Here is a 26,367-nt window from a genome sequence, read left to right as displayed (position 1 = left end):
TGTGGCTAAGCGCCAGGCACGCCCGCGCAAACAAGCACACTCACGGGCAAACATCTTTACAATTTAAAAAAAATATATAACATGTTCATTTATATATTTTATGTTCATAGTCTGTGGGGGCATGTGTTGTGTTGTGTTTATTCACATTTCCATGGACTCTGTCGTGGGGGTTTACTTTCGGGACTTTTACTCTTCTGGGGGCGTGTCTGTTTGCAGGGCTCGGCCTACGGACACGCCCCCTACTGTCTTCCATGGACCGTGTAAGCCTTAGGTGTGATTCAGCATGCCCTCATGCATATGCATGACATGCTGATGTCACACCGTTTAACTATAGCCTCCGTGTTAGCCTTGTAACTCTTACACGGAGGCTTTGTGAATCCTGCCCATTGTTTTTGTTTTGTATAACAGTCTAGCAAAGGACTAAATGATTTCCTGACACTTAACTATAAACAGTTAGAATGTATAATAGAATTTAGAAAAGTCCACAAGGCTGAACTCCTAGAGTTTAACAAAAGCATGAGTGAAGAACTGCACAGCCCATGGTCAGACATTATTGGGTAGGTTTTATCTTGTTATGTTAAGTGACAAGGCAGCATCGTACTGTTGCTATGTGAACAAAATAGTTCCATTTGTTTGGGTAGATGAAAACTGATCACTATAATCCATTAATCTACTCTGGTCTGATAAGTCAACATATGTGTTATACAGTTAACAAGCAAAGGCCACGGGGTTGATTTTAATTTATTTGAGATGTAGCGTGTTAATGATTTTAAGGAATGTGATTGTCTAAAAGATATTTAATAGTCTGAAAGGTTAACCATTCTTACAGTTTGTGGTCAAGTGCCATTACAGAGGAAAGTAAATTTAATAGTATGTTTGAGAAAGTGGACCATAGTTTATAATGCACTGCCTTGTTAGATATTGAAATGTCAAATCAGGAACATCATTTATTTCATATTGACAATGTTTCAATGTATCAGCTCTGACTATCTTGCTCATTGTACAATGTTTGTGGTTTAAAGGATACAGCAAAACTGGAGAGATTGAGTTTTATATTTTTTCCCAATTTTGTTCCTTTTTTCTGAGTTTGTGCAATCTCACAGTTAGTGTATATAAAGATTAGAGGGTGGTGCATGTTGCAATGCTGAGGGTGCAGGGGCCTTTTTCCCTTGCAAAAAAAATGTTTTTATGTTTTTTTATGATCTTGGCAGTGTTGCCATTTTACGTTTGTGACCTCTCATCGATTTAGACCCTTCAGTTTCTCATGGTCAAATTATGTATCAATTAAATGATGCCATGATTGTTCATAGTGTGTGTGTGTGTGTGTGTGTGTGTGTGTGTGTGTGTGTGTGTGTGTGTGTGTGTGTGTGTGTGTGTATGTGTGTGTGTGTGTCTGTGATCTGTATATATGGATGTGATGTTGGGGAGTGTTGGTGGAGAGTATGCGTGGAATTGCCATTTGATGCCATTTTTACTTGTGAAACTGTTAGTGCCTACCATTCTGTTGTTTGTATTTTTTGAGCTATTTTTGCTTCCCTTTTAGCTAGCCATCTGCCTTTTCCAGTGCCTCTCCATGGGTATCTGGTCTACAAACAATGTTCAGGGCTGGCATGGAGACTGAGGCATTCCAATGCAGCATCTATCATATTGTTGCCAAATAAGTATTTATATCTACAACTCTAGCCCTCTGCACCTGCCCAGTAACAACCCAATGGTGGGGCAAGCAATGGGCATCATAGCTGAACTGCTCTTCATGTCTATAAGGGGCTGATGCATCTCAGGCAGCCTGATGTGGTTGTTTCCCTTGTTTCCACCACAGAATTTAGACTATGCAAGTGTGCCTCAGGGGTACACACCTCCTTCCTACAGCATGAGAGCCTCAACCATTCTCCCATTATCTGTCAACAAGAGCCTGAACTGCTATTTGAATTTGGGTTGCCCAGACCTTAGTCAGGGCTTTATCCCTCTATGCCACCATCATGGGCAGTCAGTGCTTGATATTCATATGATTTCCCCCATTGCTTCCAGAACAATAGTCAGACTAGCCATAAGATGCTACTGATTGAATCTGATGTTTTTATCTTTTTTTCTCAGCATTATATTGCAATAACTAACAGCTTCCTACTAACCAGAAATCCATTGACAGAAACTTCATGGAATACATGGTACAGAGGATGTTCATTCAGTAAGTGAGTCATTCTAGCTGTTACAGCCTCCTTAAACTGACTGCAGTTTGCATGAGCCACAGTAATCTTATTCATCAAAAGGTTAACAATGACCGATAAACTCCTTTCCCAACAGACTAACAATGTGTTCAAAGCAAAGCTAGATCATGGTCAATTGGGGCCCAAGGCAAGGTAATTGATCCTCCGCACAGCCATACCAATATTGCATTGTTTGGCTGTCTCTCCTAACTTACTGTAAAACACTATTCAAACCTGTCAGCATGCAAACTATTTTCTTCTTTACTTTTACAATGATCAGAGATTTGGGAAGATGTTTGTTAATGCTAAAACTAACCAAAACACCACCAAGACTAGCAGGCAATTCAAACATAACTTTATTGATCATTTTCATGCCTAAGAGAATGGAACTTCATCAAAATACAATAGTCCAATACAAGAAGGGTTTACATACAATGAAAAAAGAATATACCCACAATTACATCAATCAATTGGCTAGATTATCATAGCTTAAGAACAGGAGCAACTGAGGTATAATTACTGATCCCAGTTGGGACATCTGTATTCAGTTTTATTTGCCATGTCAATTCTTCGGCCAAAAGCAGAGTTTCCAAATTACCCACAGTGGAACCCCTTAAAAGTCTCTACAAAATAAAAAATGTTTTTTTTTAAACCAGGACAAACCAGAGAATGTTTACACAGGGCATTTCTGTCATCACCATTCTTGATACAACAAACATTTTCTTAAATCCTTTTAGACAATTAATTGTGTTCTGTTTTCCCCACATAAAATAAGAGGCTGTTTGAGCAAAGAGACACATGTGCCACCTCTTTAGTATTAAAATTGTATTTACCCATGCAAGGAATGGCTCTGGGGTATTGATGAAGAGTCACATAGGGGCCTTTTCAAATACACCAGCATTGATTGCAACTGCCACCCCCAGGCATTTTGCCATGGTTGCCAGTATAATCAGGTTGGTATTCCATAACATGTTTAATGCTGAAAAGAGATCTGTAAATAAATGTAGGATGTGATCCCAGTTTATGAACAGCTAGACTAGATGCGATGATTATGTTCCAATATTTTATATGATGCCCTTGACCCCCATGGTGCCACTAGAGTGATATAGTACCATACAATAAGAAAACCATTATCCATGGGTTTTAAACTCCTCACCAAGGACTTAGGAAGGATGGGTGCAAATCTGTTCTCCCTTTTGAATGAAACAAGATGACTGATGTTATCTAATAATGCTTCTAGATAGTTCTATGCATGCTACATGTGCTTCAGAATTTTGCACTCGTGATGATCTTCAGAAAACAGTCTACATAGCTGAATGAATTTGCCTTTAACAATACCCCTTTTGGCTGAAAGAATGTGCACTGTCATGGTGTAGAAAATAATTACAAAATGCAGCCTTCCAAACAATATTGGATTCATAACACTGATGTTTATTTTTGTCAAATCCAAAAAGGAAATGCTGAAATTTTCCACATTAAAATGTTTAAAAATCTGTTATTGCTCTATGTGAGAAGAAAATTTTAATAAAGTTTCATGGTCCACACCCCAAATAATACAAATATCATGAAATAAGTAGAAATATTGTTTGAGATGTGCGTGATCAACATTGTTGAACACAAAAGACTGTTCATAATGGCACAACACTGTTTGTTTGTGTCTTTTGGCTTTTCCCGGTTAGGGGTCGCTACAGCGGAACTCCGGTCCGCTAATGATTGGCAGTTGATTTTTACATACCGGCTTGCCAGGCCTGATGCACAACCTTCAACGAAGGTACGCCCATTCACGCATGTCTCTATGCAGAAGACGCTCTTGCTGAGAATTGAACCGGACAGCGTCTTACTGTGAGGCGACAACGCTACTGCAGCACCACCACCGCAGATCATAATGGCACAACACTACATTGTAAAAAGACAGGGGCACAAGAAGGCCCCATAGCAACTCCAGACATCTATACCCTCCTTCAAAAGTAAAACCAAAGAAAAGTTGTTATGAAGAACCAAATCCATGAAGTAGCATAAAATGTTGATATACTTGGAATTAAGGTATGTATTAATGGAAAGAAAATCACACCACCACTCCAAGCTAATGTCCAAGGATATAACTGTAAACATGCCTGATATCACATTACCTTGATGTCATTATTGTCAAATGAAACAGATCTAAGCTTGTCTAAAAATACCAAGGATTCTTGAGTACCCAAAGACAGCAATTGCTGAAAGGTTTAAGCTTCTGATTAATATAAATGGCAAATTGTTCTGTTATGAACAGCAATAATGGAAAGCTATACTGGATTAAACCTATTGTTGTACATTTTTGGGATCCAAGGCAGTCATTAACATTATATCTGGATTGCCTGCACAATGTGGTGGTGTTTGGTTATTTGTGATTTCCAACATATGACTTCAACGTTTGGATTTTTTTTTATTACAAAAACTGTTAATCTAGCAACTTGAATAGCAAAAACAAATAAATAAATAAAGGAATAATGTATTTCCTTTTTATTAGTTTTGTAGGTTATTTTTTCTTTTCTGCATTTTGCCTTTCTGGACCTTCTTTTCCTGTAACCTAGCAACTTCCTAAATATATGCATTCAGTATTTAATACCTGTCTCTGATTTGGAGTTTTTGCCTCCAATTCATGTGCTAAGGGGTTAGGGCTTGCAGTGATTCTACCCTATGGTTCTGACAGCAGCAAACTGAAATAACATTTCTGAGCTATTATTTATGTGCTTATTCATTCAGCTGTTTGCAAGCAGACATCTGAGGTGTACACAAACATATAAGTATATAGAAGCTGCAGTGGTCTGTGGCGAAAACGCTCTTTTGGTTTGTTCAAAATAAAAGCGTTAAGAAGCTTTTTGACTCGGAGGCGTTTCTGTCTGCAAACAAGGTTCCTCATTGTTTACTTTTTGGTCTGACTGGTTTGAAAGCAGTTTTTGTGGTTTTTCGTAGGATTCCTGTTGGTTTGCAGCTTTGCAGCCTTCCGTGTTTTACCTTGTTTTACCGGTAGTTGTTAGCAGTTGTCTAACAGTTGAGTTAATGGCAACTGGCAGCACTGCTATGGACACTGACTTAACTTCGCTGATAGCAGGTCTATCAGCTAGACTGGATGACATGAACTCGAGGATGGATACGATGCAAGCTTCCTTCCATGCACTGAGAAATGGTCCGAGCCGGAATGGTTTGACAATAGAGCACAGCCAGGGCCCAAATGAAGATTGGATCCCAGCAGCGCAACCTAACCTCGGACTATGTCACCTGCCGATGTTCTTGGCACAGGAATGAGCCAAGGACCTGGATTACAGCTTTCGGTTTAAGTCCGAGTGGCCTGGCAGCAATAAGACGGACTGGTTCGATGCGCTGCAGTGGCCTCTAACGTACCACCGTCCAAACAACCGCTCGGAATGGAGCAGTTGCTGGTTCCAGTAATGACAATATACCTACAGGGTCTAATAATAGAATTCCAGACCTCGGTGGCTGGCTATTGGACACTACTAACTTGCTGTTCATCGAGCAAGGAATAAATACAGGTACTGTCGCAAATAATGATGGCTTATGCTTATCAGAAAAGCTTAAGATTTTTGACTCTAAATTATTAAAATTAAAAAAACTGCAGCTTGAGTCTGCTTACTTCAAGCAATGCATCAATGAAAATATTGTACCAAAAGGCTTGCGGAATAATTCTACGCCTTCTGGTTTAATTTCAGACCATGATTTCTTGATTGACCTGGAGGCTCTTTTTCAAAAACATGGTGCTGAGTTAATGAATGTTATTATTAAGCACTATGGTGCAAATGTTGATGTTGTATTAAAAGAAATTAATGATTTAGACAATGAAATTAAGCAACATTTAGATTTTAATAGGTACCAGTTCGATTACGGACGGATCTTGTCCAGTATTGATACTCTGCTACTTAAACTAAAGGGAAACAAGAGTAAAAAATTGAGTAGGGACAGAGAGGCTTATGGTAAAAATGTTGCTTACCCTAACCTTAAAGGGACCAGACATGTTCGTATAAGTAGTAATAATGAATATCCTGTCCAAACACTAGGTGAGGATGAGGACGGGGTAGAAGACCTTGATGTAGAAGACTCTGGGAATGTTCATGCCACCCCAACACCTAGAAGGAGTAACAGAATTAAGGGCTTTGCTAAAGATAAGGGAAGCCACGAGAGAAGTGACAAAGGTTACAATGACAATAGGGGGCACAACACTTATAATGCAGGGAATAGTAACAACAAAAATTTTTTAGGGCAACGCAGCAAGAAGTCTTACAGGAACAGAACGAGTAACAAACTTGCCCCTGCTTGACCCCATACCTAACTTCTTGGTGGCAGATAGTTCTAGTATAGTCGACGCTGATGTCTCTAGCTCACCTTCTTATGGTGGGCCCCCTGTCATTCTCACTAACACGAATGACGACTTTACCATTTACAATTTTTCTGACATCATTTTGGACCAGCAATTGATAGAATTGTTAGCTTTTGGAAACACTTTTGTTCCAACTTCCTATGGGAATGTTGCTAAAGAAATTATTGAACTAAAGTGTTTTGTAAGAAAAATGAATCTTAAGTTACTGTTCAATCATGAAACAGAGGCTGTGAATCATGGTGAAGTAAACACCATCCCCAATGTAGGACTTCCAAAACTGTCCAGTGTTTTTAATCCTCCATTACATTCTACGTTGGAATTGTTTGAGAACATGTGTGAATTTGATTTTAGATTTTTGGGTAACAAATATAATGAATATAATAGGACTACAACTCCCAATATTTCTAAAGAACAACGCTTATTACTGGATGAATTTAGTCAGTTACCTATACGGGTGTTAAAACCGGACAAGGGAGGAGGCTTGGTGATTTTTCATAATGTCACCTATAATGAGAAAATGACTTCCCTCCTTGATAGTGATGCCTACACAAAAGCTTCAAGAAATGAAGTTAACGGCACCACACAAAGGATCAGGGGATATTTTAGGGACCTTTTCTTAACGGGGAAAATTGATATCAAGACATATAATTATATTGACATCATGTCTTCTAAGATCCCCGTTATGTTTGGGATCCCTAAAATCCATAAAAGTGTTACTGACCCCCCTATGAGAGCTTTAATTGACAGTAGATCCTCTATTACTTACCCATGTTCCAAACTAATCACACACATCTTGGACAAATACGTTAAGTACATTCCAAGTGTGTGTAAGGACTCATGGACATTTTGGACAACATAAACAAACTGCCATTCAATGAAGATGACAACTTGTTAACTATTGATGTCATTGACCTCTATACGTGCATACCGCACTTAGAGGCGGTTGAATGGACAGGGTCAATGTTACAAAATTTTGGGGCGTCCAGATTGGAGGTCGAACTGGTTATGGAATTACTTGAAATAGTACTAACCAGTAACTACTTCCTATTTGACGGTGACTTCTATTTACAGAAACGGGGGGTGGCGATGGGCTCCCCATGTGGAGCAGGTGTGGCAAACTATGTAATGGGGTACTGGGAAGCAAACATCTTGGCTGATCTCCCTGGTATTATGGCCCCTGTTACCTTCTACACCCGCTACCTTGACGACATGTTCCTCCTGTTCAGGGGGATTACTATTTACAATTTTTAGATCGTTTAAAAATAAATCTGGGTTCGTCTTTTTCTTTTTTCCTTTTTTCCTTAGTCCTGCATGGTTACAGCACAAACAGAATGTTTAATAAACTAAGCCTGAGCAAATATGAGCAGTATTTATCCCTTATACACACCTCATATAAGGCAAATTTGTTTTTAATGTTTTAAGTGAGTATCAGAGTATATTTTTCGATAGATCTACTTACACATGTTGGATAGTAGTTTATTGTAAATAGTAAATACATCTGTTTTTTGTCATCCATATTATTGTTAAGTCGCTGAGATCTTTTTTCATATAATTGAATCCATTTCTTATTATTGTGTGCTACTTTTAAAAATGATTCTAAATGTGGGATGTCTTTAACTTTTTAGCACTTTGTATGTGTTTTTAAATACAACTGTTCGGTAACAGGAAACAGGAATATGTCATTTCCTGATGTAGTACTTTTAAAGTGAGTGTTTTTTGTCTAACTTGTTTCTCTGAAGAAGCTGCAGTGGTCTGTGGCGAAAACGCTCTTTTGGTTTGTTCAAAATAAAAGCGTTAAGAAGCTTTCTGACTCGGAGGCGCTTCTGTCTGCAAACAAGGTTCCTCATTGTTTACTTTTTGGATATTGACAAGATGCCAACATCATCCTATTCATTGATGATGAGGCCATCACATCCCATACCAGAAGAAAAAACGAGGAAAACAGCTTATACAGAAGTGAAGCCTAGTGATTCAACAACGTCATCGTGATCAGAAATAAGGCTTAGTGATTCTTCAAGAACATTATCAGAAGTGAAGTTTAGTGATCCAGTAATGTGAGCTACAATGAGCAATGAGTTGAAATTGGCCCAGGATTTGGGCAATAAATCAGTTTATCAAGAGTTGCTTGCAGTGCTGCAACCAGTTCAGGATTCTGGATGTTTCTTGTTTGTAAATCATGAATATGGACTACAAAAAGAAAGTTTATCATCATTGTCTGTAAATTTTTAAGATTATTCTCCAGCCCCAGCCTCCTTGATATTCATATGGACTCCTCATTGGAACTACTATTTTGGTATTTATCATCATTTTATTGTATTTTCTTCTTTCATCAGGAGCCATCAGAACTGTAAGCACTAAATAATTTGTTTTATCAGAGATAAGCATTTGGTTAAAACCAGAGATAAACATTTGGTTAAAATTGACCAGAAAACACCAGACAGTCATCCTAAGTTCAAAACTTTCTCCACTGCATTGTATACTTATGTAAAAACAATAAATGTCAGTAACTGTTGGGTGTGTGCACATATACCAACTGCACACAATGGGGATATTCCTTTGTTTTTAGTAGCAGCAACTGAGGCAAAAAAATTGGAGCATCATTTTTGACAATCATTTTAACCAAAAATTGAAAAGGTAGACATAATTCTTGGCATAGCACTATCTCCTTAAGATTGGTTCCACTGTAATAAATCACTGTAAAAGGACATACCTAAGACATTAAAAATGAGACACTTTATGTTGGAGTGAGCAATTGCAATTATACTCAAAAATATATAATGTGGCTAAAGTGTTGTGTCTGGCAGCATTATATGAGTTTTGTTATATATTTAGAGATCAAGCTTAACCCTAGTTACCAACAGACTGGTCAGAATGTTTCTATATAGACTTTGTTATTCCAGCCATTCAAAATACAGAGACTTTGTGTGGTGAGAAAATTCACAATGCCTACAGAAAGAGGGAGGCAAAGGACAATAAAAATCCAGTCAGAAAAATAAATGATTCTTAGGTTTGCCATCAGAATATAAAAAGATTGCATTTAAAAGATTGTCAGTCATGGATCTGGGTGATGGTGTTATTTCAGAGGCAGGGATCCTGCCAATTTATGGGGCAGCAAAGCCAATTTGGGAGTTGAAAAAATTGTCTAAACTATTATATTTATTAAGTAATGTTACCTTTGAATCTATAAATCAGATTACAATTGAAATGACTGCCATGTGCAGTGTGGTGCTGCAGGACAGGAAGGTACTTGATTTCACCCTTGCTTCTATAGGTTGGTATGTGTGCACTCATCAAAACAGAGTGGGCTCATTTATTCATGATAATAGTGGTGGCTGGTGACTTCAAATCAAACGGGGGCTGCAGGAGACAGCTGAATGGGTGGGGCCAATGGGAAGGGATGTCGCCAACTAGAAAGGGACGGAGCTATGCTCAAAACTACAAAAAACGGGGACTTTAATTAAATATGCTGCCCAAAACCATCATTATGAGAGTACAATCAAGACAAAATGAAGTGAAGAAGAAAAAAATATTTCAATGCATTGGCGACATGACAGTTTACTTAATATCTAGATGGAAACAAAAAGGTTGTGAGGTATGAAAAAAATAAATTACTTTTTAAATACATTACTGGAATGCCAGTCAAAATCAAGTATAAAAAAACAAGCAGCACTCAACTCAAACAACTTCTCCTTGCACAGCAGTTCTAATTATAATTTATTTTCAGCTTTATAAAAGTACCAGGTAACATGCTGAAAGTAGCAATCTCTGTGATACCCCCAGTTGTAAAAATGTTGAATATCCAATAAAGACCTGCTGCCTGACAACAACTATCTACTTGTTTCATGTGGAAAACATCGTCAAAGTAAAAATGAACAACAAACAAGAAACAAGTTCAAGATAAATTGCTTAAAGGATTACTGCACAGGTTATGGACCACACATAATAGAGTGACATTCTGTTTAGTTTACGGGTAAAGCCTGCAAAGATAACTGCAAGTCTCCAACAAATGTAATGAGCTTCTGAAAATACTGTAATCCTGTCCTTTATTACAAATGCTGTCATATGCATTGCAATACCTAAGGCTTATACTTTATCTAGTTATGTAAATATTCTCTGTATGGCAACAACAAAAAGGCTTTTAATATTGATAATTCTTTAACAGTATGCTTATTAAAGCTTACTTGCATCTTACAATCACAGACAAACTTACCTGATGGTCATTAAAGCATTGCTACTTAAACACAGAGCAACAGGCACTGCAACAATCTGCATTATCTGAATAATAAGAAGCATAAATCAACAGTATAAAAATATGACAGAAAACCAGAACATTTTGCAAAATAAAGGACAGATGAAAAGCCACTGTAGTACTTGTGTCTTCCTTGGAAGGGGGGATACTCTGCACACTTACACTGCAAAACTGTCCCTTGCCTTGCTTGGACATACCTAGAATCACTACATGGGGGATTGGGGTACAACAAGTATGTCACAATTTGAAATGTCTCTGGCTGATGGTGATGGCCCTGACACATTTGTCATACCTCTCAACCTCAGAGCAGGAAATCTGGACAAAGCCATACATCTGGATAAAGCCATAAATAGATGTGGGACAAAGGCCCAAAAATAAGGACACTTTTTAAATATTGCTCTTATAAACTTAGAAAGATAATAAAATAATAGGTCTTGCATTAGTATGAATTTTCTGAAGGGTATGAAATCTGAAACTCAAATGGCATTATTTTCTAACTTTAATCTTTAATGACTTGCCACTAATTTACCAGAAAACACAATTTTATAAATAATGGACCAAAAATGTGATGCAAAAATATAAAATAGCCACACAATACAGCTGGGAACCTGTCAAAGAAGGGACACTTTTTTTAATATTAGTACTGTTAAGTTCAGCAGGTGACAAAATAAGAGAATGTACATGCATTTATGAAATAAAAGTATTCTATAACTCTGATCGTTACAATTATTTATTAATTGTAAATGCGCCACATTTTCTTCCAAAATTGCCATTTTGCGGAGGGATTATTAGGGGGAGAGCAACATTTTGAGCCAAAATCTTGGACAGTTGAGAGGTTTGGATATACCTAATTCTATAAAGCCATTTATTTGCACTTACCTCTCAACCTCTTAATGCAGGAAATCTGGATAAGGCCAAATATAGTTGAGGAACAAACAAACAGTACTAAAAATTGCTCTTGTATAAACTTAGACAGTTGATAGAATAACAGGTCTTGCTTAAGCATGCATTTTCCTGAAGGGTATGAAGTCTGAAACCCAATATTTGTCATTATTTAATGATTTCATTCCTAAATGATTTCCCAGAAAACCACAAATTTTATGAGGAATAAACCAAAAATACGGAGAAAAACTCTACACATTCTGTGAAAATCTGGACAGTTGAAAGGTATAGTTCAGCTGGGGCTGTCTTTGAGTTTGCCACCCTTCCCCCCTCACAAAATCATGGTTGAATGGGGCCTCCCCTCTGTAGCCATTCCAATGTCCCATTACTTGGCTATTTCGCCCCATTTACCATAAACAATGTAATGTGCATACTGCTTTATTTCTATGATGATTTGGATTTCATTTAAACGTTTTATTTTACATTTTACAGCACAAACACTAATAGACATCTGCTAAACAAAGCAATGCAGTCTCACAATGAAATAGACTTAGGATTAAAACTTCTCTGCTCTTGAAACTCACATTCATTGAAACAGCATTGAAACCCACATTCAAAGAAAATACATCTGGCCAGTGGCAGACAAAGATTAACTTTGGGCTGTTTTCAAATCATAGGCCTCTTGCACATGAAACATACATGTGTTCTTTGATACACCTTCCTGACTGTATTAAATTATATTCCTTGTATAATAAAGTACAGCTGTTAGAGGGCATTTTAAATGTGTTGTTTTGAACTTTTTTTCCAGTAAACAATGAAACAAAATGCATGCACCAATAATGAAAAAATCTGCCCAATTCAGAACATTTCCATCATAAAAGTCTACTCAAACTTCTACAGTCCACCAGCATCAGTAAATATGCACAATCTCTGCAGAAGTAAAAGTTATCTAAATAATTCCACATTAAAGAGATCTGTAACTAATGAAGGGGTTGCTGCTAGCAAACAATTTTATATTTTGTTTCATCTACAAATAAAGTGCCTGTTGCACTTGAGGAATAAATTGCCTATGTTACATTTAAAAAATGATAAGCTAGTAATATTGCAATAGGGAATGGATGAAAACTGATAACAGGTTGATAGTTACTACGTATCACTGCCAAAGTGGACATTCTCAGGACTGCAGCATCCACCCCCTTTAAAAGAACAACGCAGTACAGTATCAGCAATGCATCCACATACTGTGGGAGTAGAACCCACACCCTTCTGCATCAAAAGCAAGCATTCAACCTGTTATGCTATTAACAATGCAACCAGATTTGGCAAAAGCAGCACTAAACTTCTCTTCCCCTGAAGCTCTCAGCTCCTTGTAAAATCCTCTCGACACTCAACTGTATCTCTCAACTTTGCAGCACAAGAAATCTGGAAAAAGCCAACATTTATTAGGGGGGGACAAAAACCAGGGACACATTTTAAACATTGCTTGTATAATCTTGGAAAGTTGCTAAAATAAAATGTTGTGTTACCACCATGCGTTTCACTGCTAAGTCTTGAACCCAGGACCCTGTGCACTACAGTCAGAGCAACATAACACTATGCCAGATCAGCTGTTTCTTGAAAGACAGGAAGACTGAAACTTAAATGGCTATCATTTAGTGAATTCAGTTCTCACCATAGCTCTCAAGCTCTTAGCACAAAACACCTGGACAAAGCCAATAATGGGGGATATAGCCCCAAAAACAGGGATACATTTCAAATATTGATCTTATAAACTTAGAAAATTGCTAGAATAAAAGGTTTTGTGTTACCATTTATTTTCTGAAGAATATGATGTCTGAAATTCAAATGCCTGTCATTTTTTAGTGAATTCAATCCTTCACTGATTACAAAAATCCAGAAAACCACAGATTTTATGAGGAATAGAATAGAACAGAAATATGAGGCAAAAATCTGGACAGTTTTCACAAGTGGTGTTGGGTAGGTAATTCAGGCTGTTGCTACCTGTACCCAATGTACAGGGTTTGAGCCTGAGTATCTCTAGCTACCAGGTATATTTAACTGGGGTATTTCACACACATGCACAACAATGACCTGTTCCCTTGCAGTTTTACTATAATGGCCACACACACCTGATTTTCCTTGCTATGAACCAGATTCCCTTTGGAACCAATCAGTAGCCATCCTAACAAATTCCTTTGCAGTGAGAGCTGAAAACCAGTCAGTAGCCATCCATGTCATGTATGTGACTGCAGATGTGGCAGTCCGATCCCCTTCCACTTTACTGCAGTTAAAAAACGCATAGACTTTTAGGCATCTGTACACTGATGCCCTCTCTTCTTAATCCAGATTGGTTTAACAGCAGTCTGGATTATTTTTAAAACCCAGAACTCACACCCATGCACAGTTTGAGTTGCTTTAACAGTGAGTCAGTCAGACTTGCAGCTATGCAGCCAGTCTACAATAGCATATTAATTATTTTATCTTTTAAACTTATTTTTCTTTCTTTTTACACCTGGGGGGCTTCAGTCCTGCATTCCGATAGTATGAGCTGCCCCTGCATGATAATGAACATGTCATTTGCATTCACCTAGAATTTATACAAAAGGTTGCAGAGATGTTTCATATAAAACAGGCCGATAACTCTCAATAGGTGTGGTTAACTAAATTGTTTTCTGTGTCGGAAGAAAGTATTTTGAAAATGTTTATGCTTATTACAGTTATCATTATCCTTCTAGGTATTATTATATTTATGTGCAAACTGTTGATCATAAAGCTTCTCAAATCTAAAAAGAGTATCAACTTACAAAATATGCTTATTAAAACTGAAGTAGAATTGTCCATTTGTTCAGGATTTGGGAACTTATATGAACGGTGACCTAACTTTTTGCCAACATGTTTATTGTTGCAAGAAAGCCCTTCTATATTGCACAGCTTATAACAAAGGGATTGTATCTAGAGCTATGGGTGTCGTTGTCCTCCTTTACTCATCCGTTATTAGGCCGATCATTTAACATAATGCCTTCTTTGGCATGTATCTGTCCAGACACATGAAACAACTGGAACACCCACAGAGATACCCTACTAAAAGGTTACAAAGACTAAACAATATGTCCTACATGGACTGACTCAAAGCCCTGTCACTAAATTCAGTATACTACAGACTTCTAACACTTGATGTGTGTCTGGCATGCAAGGCATCCTCCGACACAGTACTGATGGATTTATTGCATATCAGAAAGTCAAATTGCATCAGAAATACTTACGTTAGAGATCTAAACCTCTTCTGCAACATCAACAGAATGAGACAGGTATATTTCACAGAGGATACCCCATACACATAAAACAAAGATCATTCCTGTCCATTTTCAAGTGCAACTTAGATCTATGGATGGGAAGCAGAACATTTACCCCAGAACTGTCCACTGTACTACTAATGAACAGATGCAGCTTCAAAATGCTTTATCTCATGCATGGATCCTCTCAAATTATCTATGGTATGCTCCCAGTTATATACTCATATATTACCAACCATGGAATGGGTAAGGCCAATCTATAACCAAATGGGATAGGTTATTTCAAGCACAAAAAAGGGAAATTTGCTAGGCTTAAAATGGCCACAAATGCAACTAGCCTACTACTTACGTATGAACCTATAAACATTGCCACTGAGCACAATTCTGAAAGATCAAACACTTGTGCCTAATAAGGAAAGGTACAGATAAGGGATCTGCTGATTCTTATTAAGCAAAATAACAAAAAGGTGTTTAGCTTTAATTAGTCAGTGAATATAGTTGACAGACTCATAATGTTTTGCCTAGAAGCTTTTACAGTATAAAACTATTAAGATGCTTGTATTCAGGGAGATGAGACCTTGATTGCTTAGTCTCCTACATATGTGTGATCTTTACAATAAAAGAGATTATTCTAGTCTGCTGGATTTTGTTGCATGAAGTTATTTTTGACCTTAACACTGGATACAACTGGTGGTCCCCTGCAGAATGACTCCACCATCAGTGCTGTATGTGCTGTGTTACATAATATCATACTCAGAAAACAGTTACAGCACGGAAGTCCAGGACGAGGACCACAGTTCCCAGCATCACAGGCAGCAGCAACTGAGACAGACATGGAGTCAGAGGAGGAGCTAGTAGCAGGGTAATACTATACCAGATGGAGGTTGGCACAATATGCCACAGTACTAGCCAAGAGCAAGGCAACACATTTTATATACATTTAATTCATAAATATATAAGAGCTAAACAGATATAAACAGTAAAAATGATGAATAACAAAACATCAGCATGTGCTTACGCATGCATAATCTGTGCATCAGAGATAGGCATCCCAGGTCAGAAAAAAAATCTTATAAAGACAGAACTCTGTTATCATAATTTGAACAGGTGGCAGAGGAACTTACATAAGTGCAGTGTAACTAAGGAGATAGACATGTAGCAGTGATGCATACCAACATACAGCAGACTGCACTGATCCACAGCTAGGATGGGATCACATCATGCTGATATTGTGTAGACCCCCCCCCCCTGGGCACAATGTATATACTAATACATTCTCAAATCATCACCGTTTCTGAATTGCAGCAGTTGCATGATGAGCAAGCTTTATAAACATTGTGTTGTGTTCTAAATTAAGCCGTGCATATGACTGAGTTCCAGGGGAGAAAAAATGTTAGAAGGTACTGTATGATAGACAGCCTCGTATCTTTCAAGTTCACCTCATTAAGATTAGTTGCTAAAGGGACATGCTCCTAAAACCTAAACATTGCAAAGTTCTGCCATACATTGCAGTGTTACAATATTTGTTTTATATGATAGTTTACATTACATATCACTAAACAATGTTAATGCATTAAAATACCTTTGACTGAAGAAATCTGTGACAGTCCAACTTGAAGGCATATATAAGATGTCAGTAGAGTGGTCATCATATTGACCATATGTCCACTGATTGTTGTGAGGTGGGTGTTCCTCAGTCTATACATCAGTCTATAAATCACAGGTTGCCAGCAATAATCATGCTAGCCGTAACCATATGAATAACTATAGAAGGTTTTAGTACGCATTAACCGTAGCACTCAGCAAAAAACTGGGATTGAAGTTTGCCATGTTACACAGCTTAAAGAACAGCTGGTGGAGAGAGCTAATGCCATGAGCTGTGCTACCTTTAGTACAGGGATTGATTGTCGCAGACATCATTTGCCTACTTTGTGATCTTGAGTTAGTGACTTAACCAGACATTGCTTCCAGATCACCTTTAAAAAGGGACTGTGTGCCCAGTGGACCTACCTGGTTAACAAATGGGTGTTATTATTACTACAGTGCTATTAGAATTGTAAGATGTACGCAAATACAATGTTCTTATTATGTCAGCCCATCATCTGTGCAACCATTTGCTTCTTCCCATTTCCAACATGTAATATGTTCAATAAATATATAAATACAAGAGACACATGGTCAGAATTTGCTTATAGAACCAATTTGTTATTTTGTATTTTTTTTTTTTTGTTATCTGTTTCTCAGAGCTTGGCACTGAGCATCATTGATGTTCATCAATGAACAGAGTGCAATGACAGAACTCATCCTATAACAAAAACAAAGAAATTACTGTGCATGCACTAAGGCATTGTCATCTTTTGTGTACCATAATTTAGCATCCTTGCACATCGGTAAACAGGTCATTAAAAACAACATAAAAATAATTTAAGAGATTACATTTTCTGTGCCATCTGCCATGGCTCAATGTATTAATGATGTGACGCCTCCGAGTAAGTCCACTGCATGCATGCTTCTAATCCACTGACAGTGGGATGCTGTTGTGCAGTTTTTCTTCCACTCCTTCACTGTAGCCCATTAGAAGGAACATCTTTGGACACCATTTTGTCTGAGAGCTTCTGTGCCATACCTGGTAATGTTCTGTTTTATAGACTGTGACAGAACTATTCATGGGTTTGAATCCTGTCATGTGCATTGAGTTTTCTTTGATATCCACTGTTGTGATAATGTAAAATGTGTGTTATTGACACGTTTTGTGAAAGATATTTGGTATGTGTAGCTAATGTTCTACCTAGTGATCTTTAACATGTCACTAAGTGACATAAGCATGACATACACATACACAAATGACTAAGACATTTAAATAACAAATGTTTTGTAGTGTTGGAATGTTGAGCAGCACTTGGAAAAGAGCAACAGTGCAAGATATAGGTGGGTAATGATAAATGACAGCTCACACATAATAGCAAAAACTGAAGAAAAATCCATCTGTCATGCTAATAATTTGTTGACTGTTTCAAAACTGATCTTAAACTCAATGTGCAACAGAAAGCAAAATATCACCATGCTAACACCTGCTATGACTTGTACTCCAGATGTAGTCAAAGTAATACAAGATGGTTGCATTCTCTGTAGCAGCTATACAGCTCAATATACTAATGATATGAAATCTTCATTTCATAGAGCTGCATATATGGCTCTAATCCATTGAGGGTAGGATATCTTTGCAGGATATTGTTTCCAGTACTTATGTGCACTCAGTTGCAATGATCATCTCTTCACACCTTTTTGTCTGAGAGCTTCTGTGGCATACTTGTGTAAAACTGTGTTTTTTCACTGTGGCTAACCTATGCATGGGCTTGAATCCTGTCATATGACTTTATTTACAAGAATTTCACTATTGTGATAATCTGAAATAATTATTACCAGCACCTGTCCTGTGAGAGATATGTGTCACAGGTAAGTAATACTCTGCTTAGTGACTTTTTCCATGCTGCAAACTCATAATAAGCAAAATACAGTCATACACAAAGGACTGACAGATTACAATAAAAAAACTTTTATGTTCCTCAAATGGCGTGCAATGCCTGGCATATAGAAACAGTGTTAGACAAAGCTTTGTAAGGATAAATGGCATTACCCCTCTCATCAGGATCATTGTACTACAGTTGTGATGTGTAGCTTTGACTTAACTAATGTTGAGGGTTTGTATCCCCTGATGCATTGTCTATTTGACATTGCTCCGTGTGCATTTTCCTTACAGTTGGCAAAAACCTTACAAATGTGTGTTGCCTGACAACTTCAATATAAGTTTTTCTGTAGCATGTGTAAGGGAGAACACAGATTAATAGAGCATGAAGAAGGCAGTTAGGTGTGCAATCCCTTAACATGTAAGCTGCAGCAGTGTGAACAGTAGTCATGAAGACTATGCAAAGTCATTTGTATTATATGTTTTGCCATGTGCACATGCTCTGGAACTTATAGCTGTCAAGGTTACTGCAGGAGATATTCCATGATTAACCATGTTAATATGGAGTTGCCATTGAGCATGTAATTTCAGCTTTAAAAAGGTGGAAGTAGGCCCACCATGTTTCACATCAGAAAGTGTCACTGAAGCTATATATATATATATATATATATATATATATATATATATATATATATATATATATATATATATATGTGTGTGTGTGTGTGTGTGTGTGTGTGTGTGTGTATCTATAAAAGATATTTTTAGCCCTTCATCACCCAAATGCAATTGTTCCCATTTCCCATCATTGTGTGAAAGATGTGAAGTGTGAGATCTGCTTAGGAGACCAAATCAGTGCCAATATTCCTGATATCACTGAAAGAGAGATTCATGGCTGGTGAAGGGGAAAGTAGTGCTTGTTACAGAGAACATATATGGTGTGAGGAGGAGACAAAGATCTGTCAGCATCTCCTCCATAAACGTTATAGCTGCAGGCTCCTGTAGGAAGGCTTTACTGAGCCTCAGTACAAGGCTGATATCTGGAATAGTTTAACTAAGGCAGTTACCCATGCTACTGTCATACCAGCCACAAGGAACCAGTACCATTACTATTACAGCGATCTAAGTCATAGGAAACCTGAACTCCTCAACTAATGGGAGGAAATCATTTGAAACAGGTCACTACCTCTGTACTCTAACTATAACAAAAATTATCTGTCCATACACTTTGCCAGTGAATATAAATTTTTGTTATACTATATCTTTCTCTCCAGCTTCTGAACAGATAGAATGGAATTGTGAGGTGCATGGGGAGTGAGTTTAGCAAAGAGAGTAAAGGAGTGTAGGGTCAATTTTGTAAAACATGTCTGTGTTGTAGTAGTAAAAGGTGACACTCCCAACATTGCTGAAGTACATTTATACAGTGGGACAGCATCAGGCAGTACTGGCAGTCAGTACTGAACTTCACACGATGGTGCAAAGATTGTTGATTCTGCATAGTACCATCAGAAGAGACAGACAAGTGGCTTAACACATTTGTGGTTTCAATCAACACAAAACTACTTTTGAATGCAATTTTCACTGCTTTGCTTATGTTACTTCCCCCTCACTATTTTTTAATTTTTTGTCCATTTTTGTTACAGTTATATGCAGCAGTCCAGGGAGCTGCACCAACTACTATGCCATGGCCTGTCATCCCCCAGGGTGACAGTGTCAGTGCCACCACTACAAGGGGTACCCAGCACATGAGGGTCACAGACAGCCAGAGTTGTCACCACTCCTCCTGCCCTGCATGTACCACCTGTGTCAGGTAGCTCTGCCTCAGGTAATAGTGCATTAGTACCCACCAGGGACAGTGCTAGTACATGTGGTAATTATGTCTTCCATCAGCTAGCAGAGCTTGTTGGGGAGATTTTTGACAGGAAATATAATGCCAGCTAAGGCCACAAGGAAAGCATCTGTTTGAGGTGCTTTCCTGACCAGCAATGCTTAACATTACTGAGGGAAGTTCCAGTGGTAACAGCTCTCATGGTGAGGAGTGACTTCCCTCTGTGTCTAATCTGGCACGCTATGCATTTTTGTATACATCATCATGTCACCATACTTGGTGCTCCCCTTCCTCTTGTATGTACTACTAGCAATGTCATATCCTACAAACTAACCTCCTAGTCCTACCTACCTTTGACATCCCTGACTTCCTTCCCCAGCCTTCCTCAGAAAAAAGATAAAAGGCCACCTGTCCCACAAAAAATAACAACCCATACAGAACTCTCCACTTCAGCTATGCATGTGTATTACACAGCTGATGTGACCAAATGTTTAGATGACATAGTGTGTTTTTTCACACAGTATATTCAATTTCTTCACCCCAAAAATTGTAATGCATACACTCACACTTATAAAAAAATATATATATATATAATATATATATATATATAGAGAGAGGGAGAGAGAGAGATAAATATAGATATATAGCTATACAAATATATAATCATGAATAGACAAATAAAGATATATGGCTGTATTAGCTATTATCGAATGCACACAATGTCGACATCTGTTTGGTAGACAGAAGAAGACGATCAACATGTGAATATTCCCTTTTTCTGGGGATTGTATGATCTTGGAATTATTATATAAATTTAACAAGGGTGTGGCGGGATGTAGACAGACTTGCCCTCCCTGCAAAAATGCTTTTTTTTTGTTTATCCTGCTGTATGGAAATCCTTCGAGCATGAGCAGTTTATGTCAACGTTCCGTGCTTCAAAGTCAACATTACAGATTATATTCATTTGATTATAGCTAATACATCCATATAGTATACATTTATATCTATATATATGTCTACATCTATATCTATCTATCAATATATATATGTATGGACCCTGTCAGAAGCTCAAGTTTTCAGAAACTCAAAATTCATATGGTCGAGGCCATATGATTGATTTTCTGAAAACTCAGACTTTGGAAAACAACAAAAATCTACCTTTTTTCTACATTTTTGCAGGGATGCAACCCCCTCTGCACCCCACACACCTCCTGTATGCTATATTATATATTATATATGCAAGCTTCTAGATTGCACTACAGTGGGGAAAATGGTAAATACCTCAGTCTTCACTGTACAGCAATCTCCATTCAAAAGCTTTGAGTTTTTGGAAAATCAATCATATGTCTCGACTACATGAATTTTACGTTTCTGAAAACTGGAGCTTCTGATGGGGATCTCTCTCTCTATAAATATATGGTTTACTATGGTAAGGTCAAAGTGGGTTCGGTTGAACCCACTTCAGTCAAAGTCTGGAGGCTGAATGGCGACAATGTCGAACCTGACATTGTCGAAGTATGAATCTCGCCCCTATCTCGACCCATGTTAAAGCCCATTTCAAGGTGAAAGTTGAGTCGTATTTTGACAATGGCAGACTTTGACATTGTCGTTTTCATGGATGTGGGTCGATGATCCCATCATTCAATGAAGTCCGGTTCGACCTTACCATATAGGTTTACTATCAAAATTTTGATAAAGTTTCTACGAGTAATTACTTACTCAAAAAACATTGTTGAAAATAACAACATTGACCAATCAAAATTATGAAACATGAAAAATGTAAACAATTTGAATTTGAGTTGCTGACATTTTTCGAACTTACCTGAACATCCATGACATTCAACACACATTTTGTAGGGCAACAAGCCCCCCCTACACCCCCCATGTTGGGGCTGTGCCCCCCCACCTCCTACTACTTATATATTACAACTTTACAAAGGGTAAAATTCCCAGTCCCCACCATAGTGCAATAGCCAATCAATATGTCGATCTCACGGCAGCGAATGCACACTAGCATTCGCTGCTGCGAGTTCGACATATTTCGAATCGCCGTTATAAGATTTTGAAAACTGCCTTTTGACAATCAATATTCACATAATGGCATATGAAATTTTTATGGTAAACCATATATATATATATATATATATATATATATACCCATTATTAGTTTGAGAAAAGTTGAAAGATATGGTCTGTCCTACCTATAACCTGATCATCCCTGAATTACTTACTAAGTATATAACATTCTGCTTGCTTTCCATTTTTATTTCTGTCTTATCATCCCATTTCACACCTTTAATCTTATCCAAAAATAGATGAACACACATACACATGCACATGCATGGCTATTAATGACTTATGAACAGAAATAGCCATTTCTGTACTCATCTGTTGGCATCGGGCAGCACAGCCTACTGCACCTTCTCATCTTATGGCAAAAATTAAGAAAAGTCCTACACATCGCTAAGACTTTGCCATTGGTCAATTAACTCATCTTGGTGTCAGAATCCATCAGTAAGAGAGTCTGACAGAATGAAATAACTAGAATAAGCGGAATCGGACAAAGCAGCTACAGCACGGACTGTTTATTGATAATAGTAAGCAATTTCGGCTAAGGATATTCCTCCGCCTTCTTCAGACTTGTACAATAAATAACTCACAGCACAGCTTTTTATACATAACAAGAAGCTGATTAAAAACAATTAAAATAATTAATTAAATTAAACACTTAATTACCTACATCCCAATGTTTTAAAGGGCTAATACGTTTAAACAACTACATAATTTTTTAAAATGTGATAATACAACTAACTAAGACATATTCTCTACATAAACTTCCTATAAATGAAAATTTATATTAATAAAATATTTAGATTACTGAAATATTTATATCAATATTAATAAAATCAGGACAACAACATGAAATCCAACTAATATCTACACTCCTACAAAAATATAAATATATTATTATGTAGGAAGTTGTGTGCAATTAAGTAGCACTGCATCCTATATAAAGAAAATAAACTACTTCATGAGTGCATCTACATGTATTACCTATAAAAATAGAAGTAAACCAGTAGTAGAAAAATAATAATAATAATAATAACTAATTATTATTGATAACATTATCACTATAGAAAAAAAACAGTGTTTATTACATGTGTCTCACTAACTCAGTTCGTACATTAACTATAGAGATGTTATCCCAATAGTAAAACAATGTAATAACAAACTCATCTCTTCAGTGCTTTTAGTTTAAGAATGCATTTGATAGATGCATACTCGTTCAACCCTGGGGTAAATGGGCAAGTGTTCTAATTTGCCAGAAGACCTCCTGTTCTTCAAGCCATAGTTGCCATGGGCCCCCCTAAGGTGTGCTTTAACCTGCTGTACAACTGAAAACAAAAAAGAATGCTCAGGATATTCACAGATATGCTTGGCAAGTGCATTGGTCATATCCCTTCTCCCTATAGCATATAAGTGTTCATAAACTCTTTTCTTTAATGACCTCTCCATTTTACCAGTGTAAAACGAGGGACATCTCCTACACAAAGCAACATACACTACGCCTTTGGTTTCACAATTGTACTTGTCATTGATGGAATAAATTTTACCATTGATGTTAACCTTATTGCCAGGTAAAATATGTTTACACTGTGGGCACATCCCACATTTGGACATGCCCGTGCTAATCATTTTGGTTTTAACTGTAGTCTTTTCGACGAGGTTCTTTAAATGAACCCCTCTCCTATATGTGAAAGTTGGATGTAGTCCTATCACTTTGGCCAAAGACTGATCCTCCAAAAGAATGTTCCAATTTTTAGAAATAATGCCCCTAATTAGATTGAAATCTATGCAGTAAGTAAAGAGAAAATTAATAGGTGGTACTTCACCTGTTTTGATCTTCTGTGCTACGTGCATTATTCCCCTTCCCAACAGAGGCCTAAAATGGCCTGTTTCTCTTTTAACCTGAACTTCGTCCATTACCTCTTTTATTAGATAATCCGGATAGCCTCTCATAGAAAACTTTAAACATAAGTTTTCACATTCACTAATGAAATCTTGTTTTTCAGACACCATTCTAGCCGCTCTGACAAATTGCCCTTTCACCACACTTCTCTTTTGATGAAAAGGATGGCCACTAGAGAAGTGGAGATAGGAATTTGAATAATTTGGCTTTCTATGGATCACTGACTTGAATTTGCTGTTAGCATTGTCCTTACTTAGTTTAACATCTAAGAAGCAAATCTCCTCTACCCCTATGGAATAGGTAAATTGTAGGAAATCAGTCATTTTTGAAATACTGTTGATAAATTCAGGAATCAAATCTAATGGACCTTTCCATAAGAAACACATGTCATCTTGGTACCTTATGTACCAAGTGACATATTGTTGGTACATATCATTTTGGAATAACCACTGATGTTCCCAGTGTGCAAGTACACTATTTGCAAAACTACATCTGCAGGGAGAACCCATGGCAATACCCGTCTTTTGGAGGAAAAACCGGTCTTTGAACACCAAAAAGTTATTTGATAACACTAGATCTAAAAGTGTTTCTACCAGGTACATTTGATCATTAGTTGCCTCTTTACGCAGCATGAAATTTCTTGTCCACTCTATTCCCAACTGGTGAGGAATAACAGTGTACAAGTCCTTAATGTCCACCACGAGGAAAATGAGGCCTTGATCATATTCAATTTTATCAATATGTTCCAAAAAACCCCAGGAATCTTTACAAATTTGTGGCTCATTTTTTAATAAAGGTTTGAGAATGTCATCCACTAGTTTGGCACAAGCATACGTAATAGAACCCCTTCTGTCCACAATTGGTCTGAAGGGGGGATTAACCAAATCTTTATGAATTTTCGGTGTGCCAAACAAGGTGGGAATTCTGGGGGCTGGCATAGTTAGATAATGTAAGGTGTCACAATCTATGCTACCTTCGAGAAACAAATCATCCAGTGCTCCCCTAATCTTCTTATAAGCTAAATGTACCTCATTGAGGCTTGACTTCAAATATGTATCTGATTGTAGGTGTTCAAGCATCTTTCTATCATAAAAGTATTCATCCATAAAAATGAGGCCCCCTCCCTTGTATGGCATCATAACTCTTATTTTGCATTCATTAAGGAGGTGTCACAATCTATGCTACCTTCGAGAAACAAATCATCCAGTGCTCCCCTAATCTTCTTATAAGCTAAATGTACCTCATTGAGGCTTGACTTCAAATATGTATCTGATTGTAGGTGTTCAAGCATCTTTCTATCATAAAAGTATTCATCCATAAAAATGAGGCCCCCTCCCTTGTCTGGCATCATAACTCTTATTTTGCATTAATTAAGGAGGGAAATGAAAGCCAACTCATTCTTAGAAATGTTACCTTTCATTGTTTTAGGAGGAGCATGTGAATTAAACATTGACCTTAAATCAATTTCACACAACTTCTCAAAAATACTTAAAACACCATATAATGGAGGATTGAAAATACTTGATACTTTATGAGTGTTGAGAAGTGTAGGCGTATTGCCTAAACTGAAAGCCAGATTTAATTTACGCACATATAACTTCAAGTCTATAATAGTGTTAACTAGGTTACATTTTTTGTCAGGAACAAATGAAAGTCCTTTAGAAAAAAAGTCTATCAGAGCTTTTCCACTGTTAACACTGTATAATTATAGATCTTGAAATCACCTTGTTTACTGGTAAGAACATTAGGTCCCTTTATTTCAGGGGGAATCATCTCCTTCATTGGTTCCCCCTTCTCCTCCTCTGTGTACGCCCCCTGTTGTTGGACGTGGTATTGTTGTTGTTCGACACAGGATTTGACCTGTCTCTGGCCCTGGAAAAACCCTGGTTGGTTTCATCTTCATTGGAACTCTGATCTATTTGATTTTGATTATTATAACGTCCATTACCACCATTTGCATTGTTACCATAATTCTTAATACGCTCACTCCTCCGGACAGGCACCGTATCTTGATTGAAAGAATCTTCCTGAGCCGCCTGGGGGAAATTATTGTTGGTAGAAGCCTCATTGGCCCCCCAAAAACCAGTTTGCCCTGGAGGGGGA

Source organism: Protopterus annectens, chromosome 3.part0, assembly GCF_019279795.1.
Source record: "Protopterus annectens isolate FY-2018-M chromosome 3.part0, PAN1.0, whole genome shotgun sequence".
NCBI classification, from domain to species: domain Eukaryota; kingdom Metazoa; phylum Chordata; order Ceratodontiformes; family Protopteridae; genus Protopterus; species Protopterus annectens.
This window is presented reverse-complemented; position numbering follows the sequence as displayed.